The sequence below is a fragment of the Cherax quadricarinatus genome, chromosome 75 (assembly GCF_038502225.1).
Source record: "Cherax quadricarinatus isolate ZL_2023a chromosome 75, ASM3850222v1, whole genome shotgun sequence".
Taxonomy (NCBI): Eukaryota; Metazoa; Arthropoda; class Malacostraca; order Decapoda; family Parastacidae; genus Cherax; species Cherax quadricarinatus.
This window is the reverse complement of record NC_091366.1, coordinates 10,063,930-10,076,970: the sequence shown is the minus strand read 5'-3', so window position 1 is coordinate 10,076,970 and position 13,041 is coordinate 10,063,930. Positions and strand designations below refer to the sequence as shown.

The 13,041-nt window shown below is 41.3% G+C and overlaps 1 protein-coding gene across 7 annotated transcripts in view; it reads right to left on the bottom strand.

Annotated features, from left to right (window-relative positions):
- Positions 1-13,041, bottom strand: part of LOC128691763 (centrosomal protein of 192 kDa-like) — a 124,953-nt gene that overhangs the window by 99,570 nt on the left and 12,342 nt on the right. The window lies entirely within an intron of this gene.

Here is a 13,041-nt window from a genome sequence, read left to right as displayed (position 1 = left end):
TATACTTTCATACATTCCCTTCTTTGTCTCCATAGATAAATTTTTTTTGTCTCCACATATACCTCAATGCACCACTCACCTTTCTTCCTTCATCAATTCTATGATTAACCTCATCCTTCACAAATCCATCCGCTGACACGTCAACTCCCAAAAATCTGAAAACATTCACTTCTTCCATACTACTCCTCCCCAATTTGATATCTAGTTTTTCTTTATCTAAATCAGTTCATACCCTCATCACCTTACTCTTTTCTATGTTCACTTTCAACTTTATACCTTTACACACACTCCGAAACTCGTCTACTAACCTCTGCAATTTTTCTGTAGAATCTCCCATACGCACAGTATCATCAGCAAAAACCAACTGTGTCAATTCCCATTTAGCATTTGATTCCCCATAATTTAATCCCACCCTTCTCCCAAACACCCTAGCATTTACTTCTTTTACAACCCTATCTATAAATATATTAAACAACCATGGTGACATTACACATCCCTGTCTAAGACCTACTTTTACTGGGAAGTAGTCTCCCTCTCTTCTACACAGCCTAACCTGAGCCTCACTATCCTCATAAAAACTCTTTACAGCATTTATTAACTTACCACCTATTCCATATACTTGCAACATCTGCCACATTGCTTCCCTATCCACTATCATATGCCTTTTCTAAATTCATAAATGCAATAAAAACTTCCCTACCTTCATATAAATACTGTTCACATATATGCTTCAATGTAAACACTTGATCTACACATCCCCTACCCACTCTAAAACCTCCTTGCTCATCCACAATCCTACGTTCTGTCTTACCTCTAATTCTTTCAATAATAACCCTACCATACACTTTTCCTGGTATATCCAGTAAACTTATTCCTCTATAATTTTTACAATCTCTTTTGTTCCCCTTCCCTTTATATAAAGGGACTATACATGCTCTCTGCCAATCCCTAGGTACTTTCCCCTCTTTCAAACATTTATTAAACAAAAATACCAGCCACTCCCACACTATCCCCCCCCCCCCTGCTTTCAACAATTCCGTCATGATCCCGTCAGTTCCAGCTACTTTATCCCCTTTCATTCTACGTATTGCCTCACGTACCTCCCCCACACTATGCTCTTCTACACTCCTATAAGATAGTATACCTCCCCAGCCAGTGCATGAAATTACCGCCTCCCTTTCTTGGTCAACATTTAAAAGTTCCTCAAAATATTCTCGCCATCTACCCAATAACTCCATCTCCCCATCTACTAACTCTGTTTTTAACTGACATATCCATTTGTTCCCTAGGCTTTCTTAACTTGTTTAACACGCTCCTAAATTTTTTCTTATTTTCATTAAAATTTCTTGACAAGTGCCTCTCCCACTATCATCTGCTCTCCATTTGCACTCTCTCACCACTCTCTTCACCTTTCTTTTACTCTCCATATACTCTACTCTTCTAATAACACTTCTGCTTTGTAAAAACCTCTCATAAGCTAACTTTTTCTCTGATCACACCCTTTACTTCATCATTCCACCAATCACTAATCTTTCCTCCTGCACTCACCCTCCTATAACCACAAACTTCTGCCCCACACATTCTAGTACTGCATTTTTAAAACTATTCCAACCCTCTTCAACCCCCCCCCCCCACTTAAGAGTAACACTGATTAAGTAAGTAAGTAAATTTATTCAGGTATACACAAATACAGTTACATAGAATTATCATACATAGCAGCATATGTGTAAAGTACCTAGGATAACCCAAAAAAGTCAGACAGAGTGACTTATTTCCATTGGGGTCCTTTTACCTTATTATTATAATATAAAGGTTATAATATTTTCTTATTATTCTACAATGAAGATAACATCTTATTATCATACTAAAAAGACTATCTACTACACGAGGGTCATTAAGACTATCTACAATACGAGGGTCATTACTAGGAATAAGGTAAAATTTACACGTATTTTAGCTAAAAAATAGAAAATCATTCCCCTCCCTTTCTGTAGCTTCATTCATCAGACACTTTTTGGCAGTCTTCTTGAACTGGTTCATGCTATGACTGGCTTTGACATGTGCGGGTAGTCTGTTCCATTCCTTTATTGCTGTACAATAAAAGGTGTTTGACGCCTGGCCACTGACTGTGGGCACTACAAAGTTGTGCTCTCTCCCCCTAGTACTATGATTGCTTTGGTTCCCAACCTTGACAAAATTGACAGCAAGATATTCTGAACACTGTTCGTGAGCAATTTTATAAACATGATTTAGCTTCAGTTGTTTTACTCTGTCTTCAACATTCAGCATATCCAACTGCTGTAATTCATCCTGGCCTACATGTTCTCTTGGTCCCAGCCCCAGGATGAATCTTACGATTTTGTTCTGGGTGATTTGCAGTCTATCTTTCAGTTTTTTTGTCAAGGCAGAGTACCATGAAGAGCAAGCGTAATCCATATGGCATTGTATAAGGGCTAGACATAGGGTCCTGCGAGCCTCACTAGGTAGACACTGTGCTTGTCTATACAGGAACTTCAGTCTGGCATTCGCTTTCTTTACTACACTGTTCCCTATCAATTCTCCTGACATGCATGGGTCAAAGGGGATTCCCAGATATTTTACTGATGAAACCAAAGTGATGGCCTCCCCATTACACTGAACATTAAAATTATTTACCCTTCTCAGTTTATGTTTCGTTCCAAAGAGAATGGCTTCAGTTTTCCCTAGGTGTAATGATAGTTTGTTGTCTACTAACCATTTGCTGCAGGACTCCAGTTCCAGTGTTAAAACATTAGCAATATCTTGTGGGTCTTTACCTGTCACTAACAGAGCACTGTCATCTGCATACAGTAGGAGTTTACACTTGACACTGATAGGCATATCATTGACATATCACTGACAGTGACAAGGATATGTGTGAAATTCTAAATACCTATTTGCTCTCAGTTTTCACCCAGGAAAATACTAGCGATATTCCTGAAATAATAGATTACGTAGAACAGGATGATAATAAACTATGTACGACTGCGGTAACTAGTGACATGGTCCTCAGACAAATAGAGAAACTAAAACCTAACAAATTCCCAGGTCCTGATGAACTGTTTGCATGGGTGTTAAAGGAATGTAAAGAGGAACTTAGCATACCTTTGGCTAATCTTTTTAACATATCACTACAAGCTGGCATAGTGCCTGATAGGTAGAAAATGGCAAATGTAATACCTATTTACAAGGCAGGTGACAGGTCCATGGCTTCGAACTTTAGACCAATAAGCCTTACCTCCATAGTGGGAAAAATTATGGAATCAATAATTGCCGAAGCAATTCGTAGCCATCTTGGCAGGCACAGATTGATTAATGATTTTCAACACGGTTTTACAAAGGGGCGTTCCTGTCTCACGAATTTACTAACTTTTTTCACTAAGGTGTTGAGGAGGTAGATCATGGTAATGAATATGATATTGTGTAATTGGACTTCAGTAAGGCTTTCGATAGAGTTCCACACCAAAGGCTATTGAGGAAACTTACTGCACACAGAATAGGAGGAGAAATTTTTTCCTGGATAGAGGCATGGCTGACAAATAGACAGCAGAGAGTTTGCATAAATGGGGAGAAATCAGAATGGGGGCACGTCACAAGCGGTGTTCCTCAGGGGTCAGTGTTGGGCCCGTTGTTGTTCACAATTTACATAAATGACATAGATGAGGGAATAAATAGCGACATAAGCAAATTTGCTGATGACACCAAAATAGGCCGTCCAATTCATTCTAATGAGGACATTAGAGCACTCCAGGATGATTTGAATAGACTGACGCAATGGTCGGAGAAGTGGCAGATGCAGTTTAATATTGACAAATGCAAAGTTCTAAATGTTGGACAGTTAAATAACCATGCCACATATAAACTAAATGTAATCTTAATACTACCGATTGCAAAAAGGATTTAGGAGTTCTGGTTAGCAGTAACCTAAAACCAAGACAACAGTGCATTAGTGTTCGCATAAAGCTAACAGAATTCTTGGCTTCATATCTAGAAGTATAAATAATAGAAGTCCTCAGGTTGTTCTTCAACTCTATATATCCTTGGTTAGGCCTCATTTAGACTATGCTGCTCAGTTCTGGTCACCGTATTACAGAATGAATAAAAATGCTCTGGAAAACGTACAAAGGAGGATGACAAAGATGATCCCATGTATCAGAAATCTTCCCTATGAGGATGGACTGGAGGCCCTGAATCTGCACTCTCTCGAAAGGGGTATAATTAGGGGGGATATGATCGAGGTGTATAAATGGAAAACAGGAATAAAAAAAGGGGATGTAAATAGTGTGCTGAAAATTTCCAGCCAAGACAGGACTCGCAGCAATGGTTTCAAGTTGGAAAAATTCAGATTCAGGAAGGATATAGGAAAGCACTGATTTGGTAATAGAGTTATGGATGAGTGGAACAAGCTCCCGAGTCCAGTTATTGAGGCTAAAACGTTGTGTAGTTTTAAAAATAGGTTATATAAATACATGAGTGGGTGTGGGTGGGTGAGTTGGACCTGACTAGCTTGTGCTGCTGGGTCTGGTACAGTGCTCCATCCTTGAGTGGGGATGACCAGACTGGGTGGGTCATTGGGATAATCCAAGGGGTGGGTCATTGGTCTAATCCGGGGGAGGGGGGGGCATTGACCTGCTCCGCATGGGTAAGTAGGCCTGTTGCAGTGTTCCTTCTTTCTTATGTTCTTCTTATGGTCATACTTGCACTATCCCACCTTTCTGCCAATAGTTGCTTATATCTCACCTGAACTTCCTCCTCCCTTAGTTTATACACTTTCACCTCCCTCTTCTTGTTGTCGTTGTCCTCTTGTCCCATCTACCTCTTACTCTAACTGTAGTTACAACTAAATAATGATCCGATATATCAGTTGCCCCTCTATAAACATGTACATCCTGGAGCCTACCCATCAACGTTTTATCCACCAATACATAATTTAATAAACTACTTTCATTATGTGTTATATCATACCTTGTATATTTATTTATCCTCTTTTTCATAAAATATGTATTACTTAATACCAAACCTCTTTCTACACATAGCTCAATTAAAGGCTCCCCATTTTCATTTACCCCTGGCACCCCAAATTTACCTACTACTCCCTCCACATTTTTATTCACTTTAGCATTGAAATCCCCAACCACAAGTACTCTCGCACTTGGTTCAAAACTCCCCATGCATTCACTCAACATTTCCCAAAATCTCTCTCTCTCTCTTTCCTCTACACTACTCTCTTCTCCAGGTGCATATACACTTACTATAACCCACTTTTCACATCCAACTTTTATTTTACTCCACATAATCCTTGAATTAATGCATTTGTAGTCCCTCTTTTCCTGCCATAGCTTATACTTCAACATTACTGCTACTACTCCTTTAGCTCTAACTTTATTTGAAACCCCTGACCTAATCCCATTTATTCCTCTCCACTGAAACTCTCTCACCCCGTTCAGCTTTGTTTCACTTAAAGCCAGGACATCCAGCTTCTTCTCATTCATAACATCCACAATCATCTTTCTTATCATCCGCACAACATCCATGCACATTCAGACATCCCACTTTGAACATTTTCTTCTTATTCTTTTTAGAAATTATTACAGGAAAAGGGGTTACTAGCCCATTGTTCCCGGCATTTTAGTTGACTTTTACAACACGCATGGCTTACGGAGGAAAGATTCTTATTCCACTTCCCCATGGATATAAAAGGAAAAGTAATAAGAACAATAACTATTAAGATAAAATCCAAGAAAACTCAGACGAGTGTGTATAAATAAATGTGTACATGTATGTGTACCGTGACCTAAGTGTAAGTAGAAGTAGCAAGAGGTACCTGCAATCTTGCATATTTACGAGAGACAAAAGACACCAGCAATCCTACCATTATGTAAAACAATTACAGGCTTTCGTTTTACACTCACTTGGCAGGACAGTAGTACCTCCCTGGGTGGTTGCTGTTTATCAACCTACTACCTATATATGTACATACCTTCCCAAATTCATTCACCAACCTCTGCAACTTCTCTACAGAATCTTCCAGAAGAACTCTGTCATAAGGAAACAAGGAATTGTAAGAATTCCCACTCTTGTACTCTGTGCAAGAGGGAAGCAGGGCTAGCAGTAGGTGGTGGTATTAGTAGGTAGTAGGTGGTGGTGTAGTAGTAGGTGGTAGTGATGGTAGTAGTAGTAGGTGGTAGTGGTGGTGGTAGTAGTAGTAGGTGGTAGTGGTGGTAGTAGTAGTAGGTGGTAGTGGTGGTAGTAGTAGTAGGTGGTAGTGGTGGTAGTAGTAGTAGGTGGTAGTGGTGGTAGTAGTAGTAGTAGGTTAGTAGGTGGTGGTGGTGGTAGTAGTAGTAGTAGGTTAGTAGGTGGTGGTGGTGGTAGTAGTAGTAGGTTAGTAGGTGGTGGTGGTGGTAGTAGTAGTAGTAGGTTAGTAGGTGGTGGTGGTGGTGGTAGTAGTAGTAGTAGGTTAGTAGGTGGTGGTGGTGGTTGTAGTAGTAGTAGTAGGTTAGTAGGTGGTGGTGGTAGTAGTAGTAGGTTAGTAGGTGGTGGTGGTGGTAGTAGTAGTAGTAGGTTAGTAGGTGGTGGTGGTGGTAGTAGTAGTAGTAGGTTAGTAGGTGGTGGTGGTGGTAGTAGTAGTAGTAGGTGGTGGTGGTGGTAGTAGTAGTAGTAGGTTAGTAGGTGGTGGTGGTGGTAGTAGTAGTAGTAGGTTAGTAGGTGGTGGTGGTGGTAGTAGTAGTAGTAGGTTAGTAGGTGGTGGTGGTAGTAGTAGTAGGTTAGTAGGTGGTGGTGGTAGTAGTAGTAGTAGGTTAGTAGGTGGTGGTAGTAGTAGTAGTAGGTTAGTAGTAGTAGGTTAGTAGGTGGTGGTGGTGGTAGTAGTAGTAGGTTAGTAGGTGGTGGTGGTGGTAGTAGTAGTAGGTTAGTAGGTGGTGGTGGTGGTGGTAGTAGTAGTAGGTTAGTAGGTGGTGGTGGTGGTAGTAGTAGTAGGTGGTAGTGGTGGTAGTGGTAGTAGTAGTAGGTGGTAGTGGTGGTAGTGGTAGGTGGTAGTGGTGGTAGTAGTAGTAGGTGGTAGTGGTGGTGGTGGTAGTAGTAGTAGTAGGTGGTAGTGGTGGTAGTAGTAGTAGGTGGTAGTGGTGGTAGTAGTAGTAGGTGGTAGTGTAGTAGGTGGTAGTGGTGGTAGTAGTATAGGTGGTAGTGGTGGTAGTAGTATAGGTGGTAGTGGTGGTAGTAGTAGTAGTAGGTGGTAGTGGTGGTAGTAGTAGTAGTAGGTGGTAGTGGTGGTAGTAGTAGTAGGTGGTAGTGGTGGTAGTAGTAGTAGGTGGTAGTGGTGGTAGTAGTAGTAGGTGGTAGTGGTGGTAGTAGTAGGTGGTAGTAGTAGGTGGTAGTGGTAGTAGGTGGTAGTGGTGGTAGTGGTAGTAGTAGTAGTAGGTGGTAGTGGTGGTAGTGGTAGTGGTGGTAGTAGTAGTAGGTGGTAGTGGTAGTAGTAGGTGGTAGTGGTGGTAGTAGTGGTAGTAGTAGTAGGTGGTAGTGGTAGTAGGTGGTAGTGGTAGTAGTAGTAGGTGGTAGTGGTGGTAGATGAATGGTTTAGAGAACCGACATGTTGTTGAATTAGACACATGAGCAACTCTTGGGTATCTTTGAGGAAATGTTTCGCCACACAGTGGCTTCATCAGTCCCTCAGCCTTGAGTCGATGTGGTCAGTCCATCAATCTTGAATAGAATACGGCATATGAGCGGAGAAGCAGCTTATAAACCGTAGACAGGTGAGGGGGCAGCAGTCGTAGGTGGTGTCACATTTGTCCAATGTGGAAGTAGGTCGTGCCCAAGGGTTAGGCAAGTGAAGAATTCCCAAGTTGCAGTGTCTGACAGGATTGTAGATGAATGGTTCAGAGAACCGACATGTTGTTGAATTAGACACATGTGCAACTCTTGGGTATCTTTATTGAGGAAAAGTTTTGCCACACAGTGGCTTCATCAGTCCATACAAAAGATACCCAAGAGTTGCTCATGTGTCTAATTCAACAACATAAATAACAGTGTGACTTTGTCAATGGTCCAAGTCGGACCGAAACGTCGTCGTAAGCTTCTCTCTTTTATGTGCGGGTTATTTGTGTATAATTCAACATGTTGGTTCTCTGAACCATTCATCTACAATCCTGTCAGACACTGCAACTTCTTGGGATCTTAATACTTGGGAATTCTTCACTTGCCTAACCCTTGGGCACGACCTACTTCCACATTGAACAAATGTGACACCACCTACGACTGCTGCCCCCTCACCTGTCTACGGTTTATAAGCTGCTTCTCCGCTCATATGCCGTATTCTATTCAAGATTGATGGACTGACCACATCGACTCAAGGCTGAGGGACTGATTACCTCATTCTCCTCCTGTTCAAGTTTCCCCTTTGTATGGACTGATGAAGCCACTGTGTGGCGAAACGTTTCCTCAGTAAAGATACCCAAGAGTTGCTCATGTGTCTAATTCAACAGTAGTAGGTGGTAGTGGTGGTAGTAATAGTAGGTGGTAGTAGTAATAGGTGGTAGTAGTGGTAGTAGTAATAGTAGGTGGTAGTAGTGGTAGTAGTAATAGTAGGTGGTAGTAGTAATAGTAGGTGGTAGTAGTGGTAGTAGTAATAGTAGGTGGTAGTAGTGGTAGTTGTAATAGTAGGTGGTAGTAGTGGTAGTTGTAATAGGTGGTAGTAGTGGTAGTAGGTGGTAGTAGTAGTGATAGGTGGTAGTAATAGGTGGTAGTAGTAGGTGGTGGTAGTAGTAGTAGGTGGTGGTAGTAGTAGTAGGTGGTGGTAGTAGGTGGTGGTAGTAGTAGTAGGTGGTGGTAGTAGCATTAGGTGGTGGTAGTAGCAGTAGGTGGTGGTAGTAGCAGTAGGTGGTGGTAGTAGTAGGTGGTGGTAGTAGCAGTAGGTGGTGGTAGTAGTAGGTGGTGGTAGTAGTAGGTGGTGGTGGTAGTAGGTGGTGGTAGTAGTAGGTGGTGGTGGTAGTAGTAGGTGGTGGTGGTAGTAGTAGGTGGTGGTGGTAGTAGTAGAAGGTGGTGGTAGTAGTAGGTGGTGGTGGTAGTAGTAGTAGGTGGTGGTGGTAGTAGTAGGTGGTGGTGGTAGTAGGTGGTGGTAGTAGGTGGTGGTGGTGGTAGTAGGAGGTAATGGTGGTGGTAGTAGGTGGTGGTGGTGGTAGTAGGTGGTGGTGGTGGTAGTAGGTGGTGGTGGTGGTAGTAGGTGGTGGTGGTGGTGGTAGTAGGTGGTGGTGGTGGTAGTAGGTGGTGGTGGTAGTAGGTGGTGGTGGTAGTAGGTGGTGGTGGTGGTAGTAGGTGGTGTAGTAGTAGTAGGTGGTGGTGGTGGTGGTAGTAGTAGTAGTAGGTGGTGGTGGTGGTAGTAGTAGTAGGTGGTGGTGGTGGTAGTAGTAGTAGGTGGTGGTGGTAGTAGTAGTAGGTGGTGGTGGTAGTAGTAGTAGGTGGTGGTGGTAGTAGTAGTAGTAGGTGGTGGTGGTAGTAGTAGGTGGTGGTAGTGGTGGTAGTAGGTGGTGGTAGTAGGTGGTGGTGGTAGGTGGTGATGGTAGTAGGTGGTGGTAGTAGGTGGTGGTAGTAGGTGGTAGTAGTAGGTGGTAGTAGGTGGTGGTAGTAGTAGGTGGTGGTAGTAGTAGGTGGTAGTAGGTGGTGGTAGTAGTAGGTGGTGGTAGTAGTAGTAGTAGGTGTAGTAGGTGGTAGTAGTAGTAGGTGGTAGTAGTAGGTGGTAGTAGTAGTAGGTGGTGGTAGTAGGTGGTAGTAGTAGTAGGTGGTGGTACTTAGGTGGAGGTGGTTGTAGTAGTAGTAGGTGGTGGTGATAGTAGTAGGTGGCAGTAGTAGTAGTTGTCATCTTCACAGTCATAGTAGTAGTAAAGAAAAAAGGAGCACGGCAAGTGTTAATAGTCAACGAGGGTGGAACCAAAAACCCAGGACAGAACCTATCTAGGTATATGAAAGGACAAGCACAGAAAGTATAGGAAAGGAGAAGAGGTGAGAGGAGAGGAGATAAAGATCAGGTCAAGCCACAAGTGTTCTGAAGTTTGGAGCATTTGACAATGTAATGAGAAAAGAAGGCATCTACAGAGACAAAGCAAGATTAAGATTCGTATAAAGAAAGTAGTGTATAAGATGGTGTCTTTGAAGGTTAGAAGGATAGACAGTTTAGGCAGAAGACCACTTAATAGGATGATTTATTCAGCTTAAAAATTAACCAAGTTAAATTCCATAGCTAAACCAATGACTGTTCAGAACAGCTAATATTTCTGGCATGTCTTCAATATCGTCAGTGAGCAAAAACTAGTGAATTTTTCAATCTAGCTCTGAATGAGGTTAACACGCATGTATGTGTATTATAATATTTTCAAATATCAAAGTCTACATAATATGGAAGGCTCCACGACACCTGTCGAAAAGCCTCTTATTACCTCAATAATTTGACAAGAATCACTTTTCAAGTAGTCTTGTTTTCCTTCTATTCATGCAAGCTCTTGCTATCTGTGGTGCCAGCTGTGCAGGCTTTAAGCAACAGCTGGTGTATTACTATTATCACAGTGATGGCAGAAGCAGTAAGCCCAGAGGAAACATACTGTGCCTGGGAACCAATCAGGCTCAATCTGAGGAGGCGGCGGCATCCTATACCTTGATTCAAGAATTCCTCGCTGGCATCAGAGCACTTTACTTAAGGGGCGCAGCTAGTACAACCTGAAGAGGAACAGCTGATATGTGGAGATGAAAGGCACCACGGTTCATGGAACCTTCCACGAAGTTAGCTTATATACGTTCTTACCTTTAGTGCCCCAAATGTATATTTAAGTTTTATTTTTCCTGCCTCCAAATTTGGCACAATTGGCTTGAGATGCCTGGTCAGTATAGAATAAGTCTTAACACTCGGTGTTCGCATTATTAAAAAAATCTGGGACCACTTAGTACCTTGTGGGAGCACCAGTTAAACTGAGCGCTAGCTTGAGAAAACGGCACCGCAAACACCAAGGATTCACTGATGTCGTGTCATTAACACACCCCATTTAAGAGGAAAGTGATGTTGACTCCAAGTTTAGTGGCTTTAAGGTGGATGTGGCCACAAGTGGTCAAGGAAATATCTAAAACCCTGATAATAACCAATGTGCAACATTTGTGCAACACCCTTCCAGAATGTCTTATAACCTATCCCCCAAGTAAAGAGAAAATTCTGGAACATGTAATAAGCATTTGGCAGGCAGGCTGGCTGGCTAGCTCTATCTCTGTATGTCTGTCTCTGTATCAGTCTGTGTGTGTGTGTCTGTGCCTCTGTCTATCCGTCTTTGTGTGTGTGTCTCTCACTGGTACACAAATACAACTGTACAGTGTAAATTACCTAGGATAATGCAAAAAATCCAGTGCTATACTGTGCTCGTAGATATGCAGTGTAACCTTGACTTACGAGTTTAATCCGTTCCATGACCTAGCTCATAACTCAATTTACTTGTATATCAAATCAATTTTCCTCATTTAAATAAATTGACAAGCCATTAATCCATTCCTATACTCTGGAGACAAGACAAAATACTTGAATATGACACTAATATCAACTGTACAGCTTATTTATCTATCACAATTCATCTAATATGACATAATAAACAATATAATTAACAACGAAACATGATACTTACTCTAGAATGAATAAAATAGGCCATAATACGGTGGCAGAGGCAGCGGCGCAAGCGTCCACCATTTCCTGTCTAACTTTGACTCTTATTGTAAGAGAAAACGGAGTATTTACGAGGCTAATTGCAGAAATATCATATATAAAAACATAATAAATCATAATACATTACATATAGTCGGACTTGAGTCCTGGAAATGGGAAGTACAATGCCTGCACTTTAAAGGAGGGGTTTGGGATATTGGCAGTTTGGAGGGATATGTTGTGTATCTTTATATGTGCATGCTTCTAAACTGTTATATTCTGAGCACCTCTGCAAAAACAGTGATAATGTGAGTGTGTGGTGAAAGTGTTGAATGATGAAAGTATTTTCTTTTTGGGGATTTTCTTTCTTTTTTGGGTCACCCTGCCTCGGTGGGAGACGGCCGACTTGTTGAAAAAAAAAAAAAATTACAGAATGTAAAGAAATGTTAAACTGTTTATATCAAGTGTACATGTACTTACACACTTGGAGCAGAGATGGTGGGAGAGGTTGAGGGTGTGGTGTAGGATGTCAGTGGCCCTGTAAACCTCCAACAACATTGTTTTGTTTGATCGCTGAATTTAACTGATACAATTTTTGTTTTGTTTAATCACTGAACATAACTGATACAGCTTTAGTATCTACGTATCATAGATGTACTTAGCTGGTATTGCCTGGCTAAGTCCATGGAAATCAGCATCTTTTTCTTCTCAGCACTGTCCTTTGCATTTATTTTCTTACATTTGGACCTCTTACTGATTGACTGTTTGGTAAGTAACAGATAAAAGCTTGTTGCCAGCTGTGATTTTATCAATCACCTTGTACACTATCTCTGGATACAGAAGACTGTAACACTTATGAAAAGGTAGAGAATCTTTTCCCGATCATATTGACACCAAAAGTATGAAATTTGATGGAAAACTTACGGAATTATGCTCTCGCGAAGTTAGCAGTCTCGACGATGTTTACGCATTGGCAATTTTGCCCACTTTGAACCCTATTTTCAGCCAATTCCAGTGTACTAGTCAACAAAAATCATAACTATTTCGCTAGAACTCCATTTTTTCTATCGAATGAGTACAAGAAATCACCCATTTACCAATTTCAACTATCCAATACAATGGTCAGAATTTAGCAATTTTGCCAATTTCACACAAATTTTAAAAGATGCCAATTTCCAAATTAGGTCCAGAATAAACAAGACATTCCTGGCACTAAAATAACAAGTCCTCTGTTCATTAATCACATCCCCAGGCCCTTCTTATATTTCTTTGGCTTTCCACTTCGAATTTTTATTCTTACAAAAAATAGAAGATTTACTGTTATGCAGACTACTGCATTAGTGTAGAAATGGTAT